This window comes from Chionomys nivalis, chromosome 19 (genome assembly GCF_950005125.1).
Source record: "Chionomys nivalis chromosome 19, mChiNiv1.1, whole genome shotgun sequence".
NCBI classification, from domain to species: domain Eukaryota; kingdom Metazoa; phylum Chordata; class Mammalia; order Rodentia; family Cricetidae; genus Chionomys; species Chionomys nivalis.
Window position 1 is genome coordinate 25378115 of NC_080104.1, and position 22361 is coordinate 25400475.

Below are 22361 nucleotides of genomic sequence, written 5' to 3' on the forward strand. Positions count from 1 at the left end.
AGCCATTAGTTAAGATGGTGGTGAGATCACCTGACCTCAGTAAAAATGGCAGCAGTCATGTGTTGTATGGAGAAAACATGTTTTTTTTTTTGAGCTACAGGAGTTTTAAATATAATAACAGGAGATACCTAGAGGTATGATGCTGCCTGTTGCCTATCCACCATGCCACAAGCTGTGGAGCAAAGGCTGGAATTCAAAACAGCTGCCTCATGAATCCAGTGTATCTTGTTGGTTTCTGTTAGACCAGCAGTAGCAGTGACAGGGATAGAATAGAAAGAATCAGAGAGAGAGGAAAAGAGCATTTCCAGACAGGTGGGGAAAGGACCTGCCCAGAAAAAAAAAATATACTGGACTAGCAGGACACTTGGCAGAGCATTTGCAGGCAGGTGACAATCTGAGAGCTTATATTCCATAGCCGAAAACGTGAAAACCCATGAAGACAGTGAATGAACACCTCAAGGCCTGTAGAAGAATGTCTCATCACTGCAGGTGGGATATTATTAAAGCCAACTGGCCCTGGTCTGGGTGACTCAGAAGCCAGAGAGGCTAGAGGCTGCTCCAAGCAGTCTCTCAGTGCAGGGACCACTTATGAGTGGTCCGAAGGAAAAGAAAAAGAAAAGGGAAAGAAAAATTTGAGGGAACGTGGACTCAAAGCGAATGCACTGCTCAGCATGTGCAGTGCTAGCATGGAGTCCTACTCTGGGTCATCCCATCACGTTTTTAGCTTTGGAAAGCAACCAAAGATGAATGTCAGCAAAGGGATCCACCATAGTCATGAAGACTGTGGTTGGCTGATTGGCAGGGGAGAACTCACCACCGAAGTTGCTGGTATGCATAGAGGTCAGCATTCAGGCAGACAGAAAGTGGGGCTGTTGAAAAGAAACCCATTTCCTGAGCCCAGGACATGTGGAAACGTCCTCAGCTGGCCCACCCAAATGTGGAGAAAGCTTGGCCGAATCATGAACAGCAATGTAATGGTAAAAATAAAATGTTGTAGGTCCCTGAGGGGTGGCTGCAGTGGGTAGCAGGTCACAAGGGGCAGTGGGTTCCAGGCAGGGAGCTGCAAAGTGGGTGACAGACCATGGCAGATCAGCTCCACGAGTAGCCAGGGTGGGTGATACAGAGAGGGATAGGCATACCATGCAGAGTGAGGATGGATATTTAGCAAGTTATGGAAGGGAAAGGGAATGGGGAAAGGGAGGGAGAAGGGGGATGAGGAGAGGGGCAAAGAGAGAGAGCAAAAGAGAAATACAGAGAGAGAGAGAGAGAGAGAGAGAGAGAGAGAGAGAAGGGAGAGAGGAGAGGAAAAGGAAAGCTACCTTTTTGAGAGGGAGATGAAAAAAGAAGAGAGCACAGACTGGAAGTGGAAGGAAGGTCTGCTTGCCTAGGTAGAAGTGGGGAGGGGATGGGCATGACTTGTCTTATATAGGGATAGGACAGACCATTACAGTAAATATTAATTGATACTCAAACAAATATCTAAAATCATATAAACTAAAAATTTCATTTAAAATAAACTACAACAATACAATTGTATTATAACACTTATGAAATATTATATATAATATATGTAGCTAATATACACATATGGCATTTTTATTGATGATTTTAGTTGTTATATAAAATAATGGGATTCATTATATATTTGCATGCATACGTATAAATATATTTTGCTCATATTCACATCCACATTGTACTATTTATCCCCTTTGCCTCCTCATTCTTTATTATATTTTACTATATGTAATTAAACTAATATATGTAAATATACTTGCTTCTTTTTTTTTGTTTTGTTTTGTTTTGAGACAAAGTTTCTCTGCAGCTTTGGAACCTGTCCTGGAACCAGCTCTTGTAGACCAGGCTGGCCTTGAATTCACAGAGATCCACCTGCCGATGGTTTACAAGTGCTGGGATTAAAAGCAAAGCGTGCACCACCATCACCCAGTCATTTCCTTGGTTTTTATTTAAATTTTTGTTAGTTTTATTAGACTGGGTTTCCCTCTAGCTTTCGAGCCTGTTCAAGCCTATCCTGGAACTAGCGCTTGTAGACCAGGCTGGCCTTGAACAAAGATATAATTGTCTTTACCTCCCGAGTCCTGGTGTGAATATACTTTGATTCTTAAGTAAAACACACAATTGTAAATCTTAAGTTTAATCATTTAATTGTTTAATTCTGGAAAATAAACACATATAATAATCTCAAGCGGTGAAATATAATATTGAACAAATTCAAGCATACTAATAGCTATAAAATAAAGTAAATGGAAATAGATGCTGAAGTGAGATTGCAGAAATTTTAGATTTTTTGTGACTTTGAGTGATATTCTTTCTTCTAAATCCTATTAATAAATAATAACAGGATTGTACATGTCCAAATCCTTTGCTACCAAATAATTTTTGACTCTATTAAGTTATATTATACATGTCATAGTATTTCAATATGAAACATGAAAAAATCCATATATACAAATAATCAACATGAAAGAAAGTGCAGGAGCCTTCTTTATGTGTTGAGAAAGTTAATTATTTTTTTAAGAAACAGGATTTCCAACACCACAGAATAGCAAGGCAAAGCATAGCATTATTAATATCTATAACTAAGTTATGTTAAGTAGAATTGGCATTTTATGCAAGTCAAAGATTTGTTATTAAACATAAAATCTCTGTACATCAATGTTCAATTTCTAAAAAGTATGTCAATATTTTATATATTCATTTTTCACAATAGATATCACATGTTAGTTACATACTCTGCTATAGGCATATATACAGTTATATTTATGAATATATAATTGTCGTGTGATAAATGTATTTCTTTTTTTTTTTTTTTTCGAGACAGGGTTTCTCTGTGGCTTTGGAGCCTGTCCTGGAACTAGCTCTGTAGACCAGGCTGGTCTCGAACTCACAGAGATCCGCCTGCCTCTGCCTCCCGAGTGCTGGGATTAAAGGCGTGCGCCACCATCGCCCGGCTGATAAATGTATTTCTGTTTAATGATTACAGCTCTCAAAATAATCTGGGAATGTCAAGTTCCTGCCTGGCCATAAATAATGTGGTATTAGCTTGAGTTTTATCAGTATTGATAGAAAATGGAGATAGAACTTTACAAGGAGATAAGCCGCATGGAATGATAAGAACATTTTATCAGATCTGATGACATGAATAAAAGGGTGAGAATGCTCAATCAACAGGAGCAACTAGGTTCAATGCCTCAGATGCAGAAATGAGTACGGGTAGTGAAATGAGATTTAAAAATATTCTACTAAGCTTTTAAAAAGGAAGGAAGCAGAGAAAAATGAGGAAAATGGAATTATGAGAAAGCATGTGAATCAATATGAAAAAAAATTAGGCAGTGAGAAAAAGTGAGAAATTCATGTAAAGAATATAGGGAAACAATTAGTTTAGGCCATTATTTAGGCAAAGTAAAATTCTTATCTTATTTTATCATGTTTGATTGCATATAAAGAAACACATTGAATGAATTCCTGTGTGCCTAAAGTGTTACAAAGGGAAAAGATAAATAGAAACATAAATAGAGCCAGGGACTATATGCAGGGACCTCAGATGTTGAGAAAGTGAGGGGACTGTCAGAAATGTTGATGAAAATAGAAGGTAAGTATTGTCATGCTGGAAATAATAGGAACATATTTTCATTCTAAATTTTACAAAAATCTGATGATGAAATAAAGGTTTAGAGGATGGGAAATCATTGGCCCTGGGTCATTGTTGGATGTTCAGTTTCAGCATTTGATAGCTTATGCTTAGCTCAAGGAGGAAGAATAATGTTCTCTGTATGATTTGTATTTGAAACCTCATATCCAGATTTCTATGATCTTAACCACTAATTCTAATGAAAAATGTTCAGTGTGTGTTTTTACAGTGCAGACTCTCAAACATACAAGTACAGCCTGTATTACCATATATGCTTTTATTTATATGCTTTTATTTATTACTTATGGCTTTTACTAATGATGGGAATATCAACTTTATTTAGCATATAAGTAATGAGATTTTAATTTGAAACATTTTTAGAATAAATTTACCTTAAATTTTGTTTCTCATTTCTTGTTATGAGGATAATTGCTAAAAGCCTACAAAGATCTGTTACTAAGACTAAATTACACACAAAGCCATTTTAGAGAATAGCCCCTGTAGATGGTATTATGCTAAGATACAAGTCATTTCTCTCAGTAATTCCTGTAAAATCTATTCAGAGGAGAATATTTCAAAGCAATTATACAGCCATGCTATTATTACATTCATTTAAGCTAAGAATACACATAGTGATTATTACACTTTAATGTCTTCCATCATCTCTTTATATGTGTTTAAATGTCTTTAAAAGATGGTGGTAGATATTGTTAAACATTTCAGCATACAAGTCCTATTCCTTTACTTTGTCCTCTGAAATAGAGCCCAGGAAACATCTATACCCCCTCAAAAAATAAACTAAGAACAAATACACTTAAAAATATACTAAATTGCTAAGAATTATCTCATTTTGCATTTGAGAACGTTCCATAAAATCTTGAAGGCAAAATCATCATCACATTTTCAAAAGAAAAGAATCATAGAATATGTAATTTTAAAGAATGCAGATGAAAGAAATCTATGTGTCTATGAAAGTAATAAAAATACTAGTGAATGAAATTCAAAATATAAGAAGACATACTACTTAGAAGTAGAATAAATTACTTAAGACATGAATTATTTAACTGCCAATAAATTTATGGGGTTGTGTATTTTTACTTTGTACTTTTAAAGACAAACCGAAGAGTTCATTTTTAAAGACTTTTAAACATACAGGTGCAGCCTGTATTACCATATTTGATATGGAATGCAAATCAACTGTTTAAATAACTGTATTCTTATTTGATTGAAATTTTAATTATGACAAGATGATTTCTTTATTCACATGCATTTGGGAAAACTTAGTAAATAATATGAAACTATTTTACTTCAACAGTATTCATTATATACTTCTTTCATATTGTCCTAAAATAGATTCGTTTTATAATCTTAATTACATCATACTAAAACTTTCTAACTTAGGGAAAGAAAGTACAATAATTCAGCAAATACATTATTTAACATATATATGTATTGCTATAGGTTTGTGGATTTATATAAAGATGTAGGTATTTTCATTGTTCCTCTTTCTAATGTGTTTCACTCTATATATAGGATTAATTATGACTTTTGAAATATTTCTGTAATTTGGTTAATTTTTGTAATATTGCTTGCTAGAGTTTTAATTTACATGCGTTGGCTTTTGCTTCTCTAATACTAATACAAATGAACATTATGAAATTCTTTAAGAAATGTCAGCTTTTGGAAAAAGGGTGCTTATTGCCTTACCTACATTAGCATGATACTTATAGTGGGCACTTGTGTTATCGTTCTTCTTAGGAAATTTCCTACAAATGAGATGCATATTATTAGTTCCATTTTTATCAGTGGATAAATTGAAGTAGAGTTTAATTGATTTTTCTAGGCACCCAAATGAGGTATGCATATATAATGGCAATGTATGTTCTACTTATAGCAGCAAGTTACATAAATAAGAAGTTAATATATTCTTGTTATTTAAATTCCTAGTATTATTTCTAAAAACAGAATCATGGTGTCAATATAATGCTTGCCTTTAACCAAACTTCTGTTTGTAAATGAAACTCAAACAAACGTATTTATTACTCTATGAAAAGTTCTTTAAAGCTATCCATTTTTTAAAACCGATTTTAGATAAAAGGATTAAATTCTCACTCTTCAAATAAGGAGTAAAAAGAGAATAGTGATTCCCTAGGTTAAGTACCCTTACCAAACTTTAGCTTTACTTTATGATTAGATATTTTAAAGATTGACTGAAAGCAGTGTTCATACATGTTTGTACGTGTACAAACATCGGATTTACAAGCAGACAACTAAAAGAAAACAAGCACGTGAAGTCTGTTACCTCCTGCAAAGTCAACTGCGTGAATCTACCGTGGACTTTGACCAACATTGGAGCACTGGACTGAAGTCTCACGATCCAAAGGAGGAGCAGAAGGAGAGTGAGCACGAGCAAGGAACTCAGGACTGCGAGGGGTGCACCCACACACTGAGGCAATGGGGATGTTCCATCGGGAACTCACCAAGGCCAGCTGGCCGGGGACTGAAAAAGCATGGGACAAAACCGGTCTCGCTGAACATAATGGACAATGAGGACTACTGAGAAATGAAGAACAAGGGCAATGGGTTCTTGATCCTATTGCACGTAATGGCTTTGTGGGAGCCCAGGTAGTTTGGATGCTCACCTTAATAGACCTGGATGGAGGTGGGTGGTCCTTGGACCTCCCACAGGGCAGAGAAACCTGCTTGCTCTTTGGGCTGAGGAGGAAGGAAGACTTGATTGGGGGAGGGGGAGGGAATGGGAGGTGGTGGCGGGGAAGAGGCAGAAATCTTTAATAATTAAATAAATTAATTAATAAAAAAAAGAACTATGGCTCTTAATAAATACCAATTTTAATTAACCTGACTTGTTTGCGATTAAGAAGAATGAACAGTCAAATATTAGGGGGAAATGAGGGAATCCTATGGAAGAGAAAGCAGAAGGATTGTAAGAATCAGTGATGACAAGGGCACCACAAGAAAGCCCAGAGAATCTGCTAACGTGGCCTCATAGGTCTTGATGGAAATAGCCAACAACGAGGGAGTGGGCATGAGATTGACCTAGGCACTGTGCATGTATTTTACACTTGTGTCGTTTTTTCCTCCTCTTGTGATTGCTAATGGTGGGAGCAAGGGCTGTCTCTGACTCTTTTGTCTACTTTTGTGACACTTTGTTCTTAGTTGGCTTGCATCATTCAGCCTTAACCTAATGGGACATGCCTACTCTAACTAAAGCTTTATATACTATGTTTGGTTGATATCCATGGAAGGCCTGTCATTTTCTGAAGAGAAACAGATGAGGAGTAGATGGGTGATGGGCAGAAGGTGGGTGGCAGGCATGAATTGGGAGGGAAGAAAAGAGGGGAAACTGTGGTCAGGATATAAAATATTAACAATATTACTACTACTACTACTAATGATAATAATATTAAAATAAATGCTAATAAAAGAACAAAAGAGGGCAGATTAAAGAACCTATATGTTGCATAGAGTTCTAAATCAGTCAATCAAATCTATATGTTGCATAGTGTTCTAAATCAGTCATTTCAGTCATTCAAATCTATAACAAAACCTTTCCGTTTTGTGATGCAAACTCTCAAAATAATATATTCCAGCTCTCTGAATTTTAGAATGTGTAATCATCGTCCATAGCCCACATTGCATGTAATAGGACACAGAATTTATTACCTCTAGCTACAGCTTCACTTCAGACAATCTTTCTCTCTTCATTTTCTCACTCATTCTAGGCTCTGAAAAACACCATTTACTTGCAATTTCAGTGATTTCTTCTGTATTCAAGACCAAGTAGTAGTTATGTTTCTATTCTTGCTTCCTAGTTTAATTCATGCTATTCTAAATGCATGGGACTTCTTTCTTTCTAACAATTTTTTATTTGACAATAAGAAAATGCTACAAATTAGGAGGAGAGATAAATAATTCTTAAAAGATAGTACTGTAGTAATACAGAGATGCACACCTATGATATACAACTCTCTACCATTGTAGCCTAATATAAAGTGTTCTTTGTGACAAAATTTTCTATTTTAGCTCTCCTGAGCACTAAACAAGTATGCCATGACATCATACCAGTAAAATACTATTTTAAGTACCTATTAAATAAATTCATCTGATATCAATTAAAAATTTTGGAAGTGTTAAAATAATGACAATTAAAATTCATTAGGCCTTTCCTAAAAAGGCAAGACTGTTCCAGTAACTGGGTATAGAGGATAGAGAAAACAACCTGAGATGCAAAAATCCAATGTTCTGGAAGATGCTAAGTGTGTTTATATGTATAAGTGGTATTGTTCTGTGTCCTTGATCAGAAATCTGGATTGCCTTTGGAGAACTGCTTCCCAATCTATTCTTTAAAATTGAGTTATCATCTTTTTGTTACTTTTACAATGTGGTGATGTTGAAATAACGTGGGTCAAAGAATACCAGGCTAATTCCTATATAAACAAATTATTTTTGTCTTTATTATAAGGGGCAAACTCACAAACAGGAATGAGAAGTCTAAGCTCAGCTGTGTAGTGCAGGAACCACACACACACACACATACAGAGAGAGCAAATCCTGTGCCACCTGGGTACCCAAAAGGTCATGTTCTAACCTGGTCCCACATCTTAAAAATCATTGGCTGACAAAGATTACCCATCACCTCTCCCTTTTGTCTAAATAAAAGAGTTCCAAACCCAATATAAAGCTATATATAATAGGAACAGATATTAAGTATAAAATTATAACTAACATAAACAATATTAAGCAAGGAACACATGATAGATGTTTAATAAATATTCTATTCTAAAGAGTCTAAGTCTTGCATTGGAAATGGTGTGGCTAAATCATAAGAGGAAGGTAACCATGACTATCTAATCTTTAACCCCATTGAAGTCTTGAGAAGGGAGATAATATTACTGGAATAGGCAGGAACTGCAATTAAGAAGCTTCCAAAATATGCTATATATGACAGAGACAACTGGCTACTTAAGCAATCACTCAAAGTCTTATTTGCAGTGTTGAAGAAACCAACTTTGCCTAAGGCATAGCATAACTGGCAGACCATTATTATAGGCAGAGAAAATTTTAGAACCCTCTTACCCTGTCTTGGCAAGTCTTGGCAGTCTTTTTTCTTGTGTCCCGCTTATCCAGTCATGTCCTAACCTTGTCCCACCTCCTAAAAATTATGGCTGACAGAGATTCCCCATGACGGTAAGGTCCTTCACATCACTATTAAAGTCTTGTCCTCATTGAGCACTGTGAATGTTGTACATATGTCTCGGTCAAAAACCATGAATAGAAGAGTTATGCTGCTCTAATTGTTTTCAAGGCACTTAGGCGATATGTAAGATCAATTCAGGATTACTGACAATATGGATCCTGTTTCATTTATTACTTTTAAATGTTAGAAGATTTCATTCTCATCTAAAAATTTTAATCCTTCATTTTTATAGCCTGTGTCATCGTGATGTGCTGAGACACTGAAACAATTTTCTCATATCTAATCATGTTTGGATCATTAAGTAGGCTACCCTTCTTTCCTTTTCTCATATTTCTCACTATTTATCAAACAGGACTCCATCATCTTTGATGATGAATAATGATATGGCATCTACAAATGAATGGGGATGTTTTTTACTTGCCTTTTGGTCCATGGAATATTTTTCTTAGTATATTATCTAGTAGGTTATCTAGATGTTGCAAGGAGGACACTTGTTTGTTTCCTGGCCACCCAGCAGTTCAGACCCAAAATAACCACACAGATATAAAGTAGTAATAAAATATTATAACTATAATTCTTGGTGAATACCTGTTTTGTTAGATTTAATTTGACTATGTAAAAGTTAGAACCTTTCTTTTTCATTTAAACAGAAAAGAGGAGGGCATGTGGGATTCACCTCTGTGTGCTGTGAATACCATTGGTGAATAAAGAAACTGGCTTGTACTGTTAGGGCAGAACTTAGATATGTGGGGAAAACTAAATTGAATTCTGGGAGAAAGGAGACAGAGTCAGAGAGAAGCTATGTAGCCCCACTGGAGCCAGGTGAAACTTTATCTGGTAAGCCACAGCCACGTTGCAATGCAAAGATTAATGGAGATGTGTTAAATTAAGATGTAAGAGTTAGCAAATAAGAAGCTAAAGCTAATGGACCAAGTATTGATTTAAATAATATAGTTTCTGTGTGATTATTTTGGGGCTGAGCAGCCAAGAGCAAACAAGTGGCCTTATTACAATATCTAGAGTCAAGTACACCAGTATTTTTTTTTCAACTGGGTAAGTAACATCCCATGATGCATATACACTTTATATAATTGTCCAGTTATCTATAGCTATGTCTTAGGTATCTAAAACCTTAGCATTTTGAAAAAAGATGACATAAACACTATAAATAGCTAGGTGACAAACAAGCTTTTCTTTTCTTTTTGTAATACTTATTCAGCAGTTCATGAAACTGTTGAATGGCTTGCTAGTTCTAACCTTTGCATTGTAGAAAACTGAACACTGTTACCCAAAGTAACTTTCAAGTTCCCTGTCACTGCCAGCATACAAACACCCCATTTCCTCTGTGCCCTAGCCTCTTTTATTTTTTTTTGATAATAGCTTTCTAACTGAAAATAGATGGTATCTTATTGTGATTATTATTTTAACTTTTCTAACAGTTAATTGAAGATAATTTAACACTTTTCATGATTTTCTTGGTCATTCAATGTCTTGTTTGTGTATTATCTATTAAAATTGTTTCACCATACATTGTTCTATTGTTTTTTCAGTTTCAGCATTTTAGGATGTTGCACGATATTTGATCACACTGTAAAACCTGAGACTGTAATAATAAAATGAACCTTGGATCAGGGGGAGGTGACAACTACTGGGTGACAGGAAATATCCATTAGAGTATTAAGAAGCCAGAGAGATGTACAGAGAGATGTACAGGAAAGAGAAGAAAGGGACTTGGAAACAGCAGTCTTTTAGGTTTGGGACTATGGTAGAGATGCTCTCCTGCTGAGTCTCTAACCGAAACAGAATGTAAGGTGGTTGCTTCTCTGACTCTCTGAGGTTTTCACTCAACATCTGATTCCAGAGTCTTTATTTGTACATAGAATGATAAAGATTTAGTTACAAACTATGTTTGGTGTCAAAGGCAGAACCAGTGAAACTTGGACGGGAAATACTGCCAGGCTATTGTCTGAGCAGTGGAGCCCTGACTGTGGGGCTGCCCTAGAAGGTAATTAAAATATTCGTAGATTCAGGTGCAGCCACTAAGCCAATGGAAAAACAAGGGTCAATCTTGTATATAAAGACATCATTCAGAAAGACATAGATAAACACATGAGACACATATATGGACTGGTACATACAAGGTTTCCTTAAACATGTCACCCGTATAAATTCACAATATACTTACAGTAATAACAACCAGTTCATAAATACATTGCTTCCTGATACAATTAAGAGAGTCTTTGAATGCTTAATCCAGAATATATTTGCATACTCTGGTGTATGACTACATATTCATACGTGTGTATATTACTATATTATATCAACTCTGAATTCACCCTACTGAAGTATTTGAACTTTCTATCATTTATAATAGTGCTCAAAGAATTCATCTGTTACAAGATATTTCCTATTGAAACACAGCCAGAAATGGTATTCAACTGTTTGTATTTCCAGTAACTCACTTCAAAATAAAGCATATGATGTCTCTACAGTGGTAAAGTAGCACTTCTCCTTGCAAAGCATAAAACAGCATTATGGGATCGTCTTTCACCTTCAATAGATATTTATGTTAGAGGTCTTCATTGAGTTTCAAAATGCTAGACCTTTTATAAAACATTCCCTGCACTTGTTTGAACAAATAGTTGGTTGATTAAATAGATAATTTAAAAAATAAGGAAGAGAGAAAACTTTATTTTCTAGGCCTGAGTAACTTGCAAGTAATATATATATATAACGATTATTTGTTTATATTGCTTTCTCTGACCTTGTATAAAATGTTTCTGGGTCAAGCCTACAAGTTCTGTTAAAATAACCGTGCAACAACTCAGCATGAACATTATAATTCACTGGCTCTTTAGATGTGATTTATGTAAATACATTCAGTATTGAAGTTTCAGGTGTTTCTATGTTTGGATCCCCATCAGAATTATTCTGATTAACTTACCACCTAACATCATGACTCAGAGCTGGCATTGAGTTGGAATCCCTGGCAAGCTACTCTCCTGTAACCTATCTATTAAATTAAAAGGCATTCTCCTTCAAAGGCCTTTCTATATCTGTATTTGTACATTCATTATGTAGAAAACCTCCTCAAGCCCTTGATATTGTCAATAAGAAACTTCCAGAACTACTGGATAATGGCTCTGTGAAATATTTATCAACCCAATTCTGTCTGTGTGCTCCTCGGAGACTACCATTTATGTGAGCAGTATGAATAGAAGTCCTTTAACTCATTGTCACACTGCAATCAATTGTGCCGGACAAGGCTCACTATTTGAAGCCATGCGATCTCACATGAAGAATAATAACAATAATCATTGCTTTTGACAAAATTATTGCTTTTTATGTAAAATAATCAGCAGGCCTCTGCTGTATCACTATTTTTTCCTCAAATAGTCATATAACTACAATTCTTTGCTTTAAAATAGATGTTATTCTCATGATTTCCATTATCTTCATGCTTCAAAATAATATTTTTATTGTTATCTGTCAAAACAGAATAGAGTAAAATAAATGATCTTTACATGAAGAATTATTCTTTTGTATGTTCTTCTTAACCAAAATCTTTATATTATGATTTAGAATTCTATTCAAGTCAACATTTAATTGTTGGGGAGCTAATAGCATAAGATTGTCAGACATAAATTTTAAAATGCAATTATATTGCTAAACATGATCAGTTCTATTCACATGTCCTTATATGTTAGTAGAAACAGGAAAAAAGTTAGTGTTAATGGTTTTAGACATTTAGACTGCATTTAATGTGCATCTAGTTTGATTTATCTGTATAAAGCACATGGTAACTATATCCAATGCTTCATTAGATAAGAAATTCTTCACACTAAGGAAAATATCATTTAACGTGAGAAAATTAGTAGTTTATGTACCACATAATTCAAAACATGAAATTGAAAGTATTAATTCATATTTATATTACACCTTCATCATTTCTTACGCACATTCTTTTTTTACATTGTATAACAAAAACAGAAATTATCACCATAAAACTTTGATAAACTAAGGCACATGTATAATTAACCTGATTTAAATTCTATACAATGTGTATATATTTTGAATCATTCCAAATCAGCATTTTATATTTTATTTACCAATTAAAACTAAATATTATCTTTAGCATAAGGAAATTAAGAAAAAATAACTTTTAATGTTTGTTTTCAGGATAGTACAGAATTGATTATATTAAAATATTTTCTTAGATCTTACAATTAGCGTAATTTTATGTTCATTACTTTTATAAAGATTACAAAATATGTAGGGTCTTACTGAGAAAAATATGTTTAAATATATTTGCAAAAAATAAATAACAAATTTTTGTTCTAAGACTTTTTAAAAAATTAATATAATTATAATCTTAATTTGTGTGAATCTTACAAATTTTAATGTTATACAATGAAACTTGAGTTTAAAGTGGTTCCTGCTTAGTTTTTGTTTCGCAGATGTTGGGCTAATTATGAGAATAGTACTTGCTTAGCCGGGCGGTGGCGGCGCACGCCTTTAATCCCAGCACTCGGGAGGCAGAGGCAGGCGGATCTCTGTGAGTTTGAGGCCAGCCTGGTCTACAAGAGCTAGTTCCGGGACAGGCTCCAAAGCCACAGAGAAACCCTGTCTCGAAAAACCAAAAAACAAAAAAAAAAAAACAAAAAAAAAAAAAAAAAAAAAAAAAAAAAAAAAAAAAAAAGAGAATAGTACTTGCTGCTCTTCTTGCTTTTATTCTCTAAGTACTCCTGGGCTGTTAGGACTGTTACTCTAATTTCTAATTTTGTTGCACTTTCAAAAAGTAACTTAACTGATATGACAAAATTATCAGGTAGCTCTCAGTCTACAAAGTAGTCAGTCTTTTTCATCTTTGCTTAGACCTTGCTTAGGAATAGAGAACCACTCCGCTGAAGATGGAGCAGGTAAAGCCTTGTTGGAGGAAGTGTTTCACTGTGAAGGCAGGCTTTGAGGTCTTATATATGCTCAAGCCATGTCCAGTGTCTCATTTCACTTCCCGTTGCCTCAAGGATGAAGAGGTAGCTTCTTCTGTAGTTTGCTCCTTTTCTAGCATGGTGTCTGCCTCTACACTGCCATGTTCTGCCATAATGATAGCTGACTAAACTTATCAAACTATAGGTCACTCAATTAAATGTTTTCCTTTATAAGAGTTACAATGGTCTTGGAGTCTGTTCACTGCAATAGAAACCCTGAGTAAGACACCAACTCAATCTAAACCCCACTTTTTAAGCTAGACTGGCTTGCCACCTAGTTTCTTGTAACTCTCCTGTCTACACCTCCAACCTCTGGATTGTAGGAAATCACTGTCTATTAACATGGGCGCTAGCATTTGAGAACAGATTTCCATACTTTTACAAGTGCCTTTACCCAATGACCCACTTCCCAAACCCTTTCAATGTATTTTCAATGTAAAATTGAAGGACTTCTTACTGATATTCTCATGTATTTTGTTCATATTCTCCCTTCTTAAGCTTTCTTATCCCACAATTTCTTTATGCTAACCTTATTACTTTCAAATAGTTACCCATATAATTTCTTTTACATATTCTCATATTCATGTTTACATATATGTATGTTTCTATAAACAGTGCTGTGTGTGTAATTTCTAGGTAATTGACATGAAACAAAATGTAATATTTTGCATTTTAAGTCTGTTATTTTGTCTAAGATGGTCTCGCATTCCATTCATTTTTTAAAGGCCAAATATTGTTCTTTTTTTATATTTATTTATTTATGCAATATTCTGTCTGTGTGAACGCCTGCAGGCCAGCAGAGGGCACCAGACCCCATTACAGATGGTTGTGAGCCATCATATGGTTGCTGGGAATTGAACTTAGGACCTTTGGAAGAGCAGGCCCCCAATATTGTTCTTTTTATGGGCAAATAATAACCCAGTATGTAAATATTGTTTGTTCTATTTGGTTCTTGATTCTAATTTCCAAAGTGAGTGTGGACGACATTTCACTCATATCAGCAGTATAAGGATTCATTCTTCCACAAACTCTTGTTAGCATTTGTTCACAGTCATGTCTTCTGATTTTAAGCACAAACACTTGATATAAGGACATTATTCTTAAATAAAGCACTCTCGTTTAAGTAATTATAGAATTACGTTTTCTAGCTTATTTGATTGTTTGCTTCATTGGGAGAACATCATTTACAGTACATAATTGCCAGAAGACGTTTAAAGACAAAACTTCATTATAGAGACAGAGGACAAACTTGGAATTTGTCTTCAACATCACAAGTAATTAAATGAAATGTTCAGTATACTGATCAATGTTGTGTTTGACTACCATGCATAAAGCCTTTTTTTTCCCTCTTTGGATCAGAACAAAAGAAAGAAAAATCCTGATGATTGAGAAGGACTGTAATAAAAGCTCAGTGTAAACAAACAGTATTCTGTATTTTTAAAGCTCAATGCACATTTAAAAGTTTCATGTATTAGATAAAAGCTGATAATGAAATTTATTAAAGATCTAGCTACTTTGTTATTAAAAAAAAGTCTTCCGAAAGTGCAGGTAATATTCTGTTTTTAATAGACATTCCTATATTTTTAATTTTTTTTTTTTTTTTTTTTTTTTTTGGTTTTTCGAGACAGGGTTTCTCTGTGGTTTTGGAGCCTGTCCTGGAACTAGCTCTTGTAGACCAGGCTGGTCTCGAACTCACAGAGATCCGCCTGCCTCTGCCTCCCAAGTGCTGGGATTAAACCTATATTTTTAATTTTGAAAGAAAAAGATATAAAGAAATATTCACAAGTTCCAGAGTAGAAACTGTGATGCCTTAATGAAGAAAATGCATAGGAGTGGGGGAGAAACGCAGACACATATTCATAGAGAAAGATATAGTGCTGCTCTAAAGAAAAATGATAGAACGGTGAGGATAGAAAAGAGAGAAGAAACTAGACAGTAAATCCATACCTAACAATGTCTGGGTGGCCAGGAACTAGAAGTTGGAAAGCCCAGGGATCTATGGGCAAAACAAAAATAACTGACAAACAAAAATGTCAATGAAATGATTCATATTGATATTCTGCTATATTCGTAGACAGGAGCCTCACATAATTGTCACCAGATAGTCTTCCTCTAGCAGCTAATGAGAGCAGGTGCTGAGACCCACAGTTAAACATTCGACTAGGCAGTGCTCGGGGAACCCCAGGGTAGTTTGGAAGGAAGTATTGTAGGAGTCAGGGGTAAAGAAGGATACCAGGAGAACAGGGCCCACAGAATCAGTGAAACAGGGCTCATCAGGACTCACAGATGGGTCTCAGAAGCAGGGAGCCTCAATGGATCTGTGCTAGATACTCTGTATGTACGCTTTGGTTGTTTAGCTTAGGATATTTGTGAGATTCCTAACATTGGGAGTGGTGATGTCCCTGATTCTTTTTCCTGAAACCTTTTCCCTCCAGCCTTAATATGAGGGTTCGTACCTAGTCTTATTGCATCGTTTTATGCCATGATTGGTTGATATCTCTGGAAGACCTGCTCTTTTCTGTAGGGAAATGGAGGAGGCGTGGATCTGGAAGACATGGAAGGTGAGAGATGAACTGTGAAGAGTGAAGGGAGAGAACGCTGTGGGAATATATTGTATGAGAGAAAAATAAATGAGGAGATTAAGAAAAAAGAAGGGAAAAGACGGTAGAGGATTGGAGGGTAAATGAGAAGAAATCTGAGGAATGGAAAGAAGAAAGGAAGAGTAAAACACCAGTGGAGAAGAGGAGAGAGAAGAGTCTAAGTTTTTTTTTTTTTTTTTTTCTGGTGGTAGTTTGATACAATGAGCTTGCTTAAAGTATGATTGTCTTAGAGTAATATAATGAATATATAAAAATGTTATACAATACTGAGGATACTGAGGATACATCATATTTTATTCTAACAGGAAAACCAATAAATGGAAACACTGTTTTAAAGTTCCTTAAAATAATATATAATTATTCTGTAAAAGGAAAAAGTCTTCAAGGCCTAGGGTTATAGACCATTCCATCAGACCTAGATTCCCATTAAATAATATTATGAACTTTAGGAGAATTTTTTTTCAATGTGCACATATTATCTTAAATGAAACTCTTTAAGCTTCGTTGTAGTCTTTTTAGGTACAGGCTATTCGATTTTTTTTTCTCTTTCAATTTGATGCTCCCAATAATTTTGAAGGTACGTCTGATCCTTGTATCCTGTATGAACTGATTTGCTGCCATCTCTCCTTTAGGTGCCTGCATGTCCCTCAAATGCTTGTCTAAATCTGTAAAACATCAAAGAGATTATCCTCACATCAAGTGTGAAGTGAAATACTTTTGCAAAAGGTGGGCAGGGGCTCTGAAGACCTACTGTTATTCCTTGCAAGATATTACCAGTGGCTCTCAAGAGTCAGAAGCTGGAGTAGAAAGCTACTGAAGAAAAACTTCAGCTAACTCAATGAAAAAAAAATTGTTACTTGTATTGTTTTCTCAAAAGATAAATATTGAGTGTAGTGGTGTGGGTAGGAGATGCAATCTTCAGTCCTTCTTCATAAGAATTCCCATCTCTTCACTCTGTGATATCCTTACAGGACTGTGATGTATCTCTCTAACATCAGATTACTTGGTACAATTGTGCCTGTCTCTCATTTTTATGTTCAGTATAGGAAGAAGGGAAGGAAAGGAGGCACTTTGACATCTACAGTGTGGCACAGGCTCCCTACTACAATGACTAGATGTAATTCATTGTTACCTCTCTATTGACTACACCTTGTCTGATGTGAGTTCTCGTAGCCTGTTGATTATATATCATCACCATCACACCCTCCTGTGGAGGAGAAGGATATGTTCTTAATTCTGGGGAAATAACTGTTTTCAATAAACTTATCATATTTTTACCTACAGTGCTCTATAATATTTATAAACTTATACTGAGGTTTCAAAGTCTTCCAGATGTCTGCAAGCATGAATTCCATTTTCTTTCCTTATCTATCTCTTAGAAACTGGCTGGAGAAGAATAGCGGCATATTTGAATTTGACTGACTCAAGCAGGCTACTTGATTCCTCTTACATTTTCTTCTTCACTTTTGATTGCTTAAACACATTATCAATCTCATTTACATTTTAGTCTAAATCATTTCGATCTGTCAGAGCCTTTTTCACTTAATGAACTACATATCCTGCACGACTCAGCAAAAATACTGAAGTCCCATATCAATCCCCTGGTCCCTGATGAAGCAACACCTTCTTAGCTTTCATCTGAACATGGCCTGCTCTGGCTTCTTGAATTGAACAGCAACCATTACCTTGTTCATCATACCCAGTTACTTCCTCAAATGCCAACTCATTTTCTAGCTTAGTTAGTCTTATATTACAGGTTATGAATGAGAAAAAATACTGATCATGACCAAGGTTCCATAAGAGCTCTTATTAATCAGTCCATCAGGGACTTATTTCTTCCCTGTGGCCTCAGATTAAGAAACCTCATTTGGTCTTAGGGATGTGGTGGTAGCTATATTACTTATTTTCTCTGCTTCCACAATAATGATATTGATTCTATCCACTGGTGATCTCCTAAAACCTGATTAGAATCCCTTGAGAGACTCTCCCATTTCATCATTAAAAACTTTTCCAAATTCCAACAGTTCAAAGTAGACTATTATCTGATCATCAGAGCCCCCACATGTGTATATTTTGCCAAAGATTACAGGATGCCTCTTATCAGACTGGAAAACGTAAGATACATTTCTGTTCCCTTATATATAGGCAATAAAATAGCTTGCGCACTAGCAAAAATATGTGTTTTCACATACATATGAAATCACATACGTAAGTATGGCCATTTCTGGACTTACCCTGCAGATGCCTTGTTCAAAGTTTAGATTCAGTTGCATCTTTCATCACCCTCAGCAGAGACAGAACAAGGCTGTCTCCCAATCTCAGCTTTGTTTCTGTGGTAGTCTACATTCAGGTACCAACTGTTACAAAAATCTTTTTTTTGAGGAGTAACACAATGATTATACTCCTCAAATACAGATGAAAAAACAGATCAAAGAAACAGTTACAGCCAAGGGCAGCATAGTAATACAAGGAGCTTAATTAAGGTTTTATGTAGGATCCAGGGTTAAAGGTTACATATAGGAGCAGGAGCCACATGGAGGCAATATCAATAATGAAGAAAAATATCCTTCAGCTAACTTATCTTTAGTAAGGCCTGTGGCCTTGGGAGCCTCTACCCCTGGGAAATACTCTTCCTTGTCTCTGGATCTCTGAGAGAGTCAGAGTCTTTCAGCACTACCATTCCAATAACTATTGATTGTCCATAAACCTTGGGAAAGGGACTTTGTGAACTCTACCCACCTCTATGAAGGAAAGTCCATGGGCCCAATGCTGTGAAGATCAACTTTAGGTAATCACAGTTGCTGATACTTCAAGAGGACAATAACTATGCAGTGTCCAATGATCAGCAGTCCACAACATTTTCCCACTCGTTAATTCCAGGTTCTTAAGAGGGTATAAAAGAAGTGAATAGGAACTTATGGGCAAAATAAAGTGCACTAAGCTTCATCGACCTCGTGGGAAGCAATGGTGTTTTTCCAACCTTCCACTTTCAGGATTCTAAGAAATCATGTCGCATTTAATTATGGAAAAGACATAAAAAGCTTTAAGATTGGAAGTTGCATTGATGGGAATGACCATTTAAAGAAATTCAGATTAATGTGAAAATAATTCACCAATTCAATTACCTGTGGAAATGAAGATGGGAGTTGACCACGTGATTGATGACAATAATGGAAGGGAGAAAGGGAACAAAGAGTTTAATTGAGTGTGTATAGGAAGACAAAGCTGCAGCTTCAGTGAAAACCAAGGTCAGATAGCAGGCTCTCCCCAATGACAGAGATTTTAAAGGATTTGGTGAAGAAAAGAGTCAACTCAGATGTGTAAAATAACATCTTCAAAGGGAAGTGAACAATGATTAATCCAAGGTTATACAAGTCCATAAAATACGTTACAATAGTCCATAAAGCAGTACATTTTGTTTGTGATTTGTGAGTTAATAATCTGTAACAAGCTTCTCTTCACTACATTTTACTCTCATTTATCAAGTTTCTATTTTACCCAGGGGACTAAGTGTTTGATGTGGCAGCTAACAAAGGGATAGCTTCACTCTTGAAGCTAGGATTAGCTTCATCATAAAGTGCAATTAAAAACAATATAGAAAATAATCACATATACTTTGTATGTAAAAAATCTCAGAAAATAAAAGATCCAGACATTAAAATTAAGACATATCATATTTATTTTAACATATTTTAAAATTCTATAAAAAATCTTTTAAAAATGATTTGTAACCATAGTTCATCATTGAAAATGTTCTTTATTGACTGAGCTCTCTGTTCCACCCAGTCCTGCCCAGTCAGGCAGCCATTCAGTCACAAAGAAATACACCGAGATTTATATTAATTATAAACTGATTGGCCCAGTAGCTCAGGCTTGTTATTAATTAATCCTTATAACTTATATTATGCTATAATTCTTGTCTGTATTAGCCACATGACTTGGTATCTTTTTGGGCAAGGCAGTCACATCTTGCTTGTTCTGTGTCTGGCTTCCTCTCTGTCTGGGTGATGACTGCAGACTGAAACTTTCCTCTTCCCAGAATTCTCATAACCCCTGCCTCTACTTCCTGCCTGGCTACTGGCCAACCAGCACTTTATTAAAATACAATTGACAGGGTACAGACCAGTGTCCCACAGCAATATTTATTCTTTCTATTCCTCCACTGAAGTTTGCATACATATGTTAGCAACAAGTAATACTATATAATATTTATGCCCTACATATTAATTTGCAGACCCCATAAATATGTTTATGTTAGTATCAAACATATTATTTTCAAATAGTCATATTCTGCCTGTGTTTTTTTAAATGATATTCCACCTAGATTTGTTTATTTTATTAAGTCACACATGCACTCATAATAAAGTGATATGCCTTAGACATTCTGTGTTTTTGTTTTAATTCAAATTATTTCTTGGTCAACAATTTATGGGACCAGAAATCCTGAATCAACATATGTAAATAATTTTGTTTTGAGGAAAAATAATAGTCTTATCACAATATAAGTGACAATACAGATTTAGCTGCCAATACAAAAACATTTCCTATTGTAATTTCAACAAATATCAGGATGTTCTAGATTTGCAAAATATCAATATGCATGCATGATCATTTGTAGGGAGGATTCCACTGAGTACACAATATCTTCTCTAACAAAAGTCGAAGCTGATTTATTCAAATAAGTTAGGCAACTTCAATCAAAATCTCTTCTGCAAGACCTCCATTCTGAAGAATGCAGCTTGAGGAAGGGGACTCCCTGTGGATGCCATTTTGCTCTTGTTTAAAGTAAAGGGTATCTAAATATGGTACCACTGGTGAATACAAAGTTGGTTCCAGGCACAGAGGAGGAAGCTTTATTTTGAAAAATTAGGGGCAGCAATACATCCTCTTTGCATTAAGATGAACTGTATCTTTTTGTTTCCTTGGAACACTTTTATATAATTATTTTTAAGGCATTTTACTTTAAGCTTAGCATTCAGTTTCTTCCATATCTATAAATATATCTGTGTATTTTAATGAGTTTGCACACACATGCACATTAGTACTTCACAGAAACTTATAGATGTAGTCACTGTTTGAGTGACCTCATTGAAGAAAACATAAAAAGTCTTTAAAACATGCATTAATGTATAGGCCACTTGCTACCTCACGGCCTTTAAGAATAAAAGACTTTTACTATGCTACCAGCAGTAAAATACTAACTAATTTTGTCAATTTAAGCAGTGATGATTAGAACAAAGTAAATAGCAGGTGGTGATCAAGGACAGTGGAGTAACCTGATTGATCCTAATTGATCTCGATAGTGAAAAACAAAGGAAACAGATCAAAAACACTAATAACCCTCTGAAACTTCCTTCTCAGATAAAGCAAGGAAGGTCAAAAGACATCTAAACATGTAGTTAAACTTTCTATCCTTTTAAACTACAGTGCTCGATAAAGTATCAGCACGGTATTAAGTATTATTATTATTATTATTATTAGAATATCCATTTAAACCAACTACTACACATTAAAACGGAGTCCCAAAATGGAGAGTAAGTGTAAGGTTCTAGAAAACAGGGATTTCTAAGGAATGATCTAGAAAGAAACTATAATTTGTACATTCTGAAATCAGGAAATGGTTTTGGGGATTAATAATAAAAGGAATATGTTTTAGATGAAGTGACATTCTCCTTAAAGTGAAATTACCAGACATTATGGAAAGTTTACAAATCTTTTAGTGTCACTTGCTATCAAGGGTGTCATTGAGTAGTGTGCTAAATGTACAGAAAAGTCTAGTTGTTCTTATTTTGAATGCAATAGGAATGTATTGAATAAAGATACAAAATATGTACTGTTATTTATTTGCCAAATTAAGTGTAATGGATATGGTGAATATAATCCCCTCTCAGGCTTGATAATGTTAA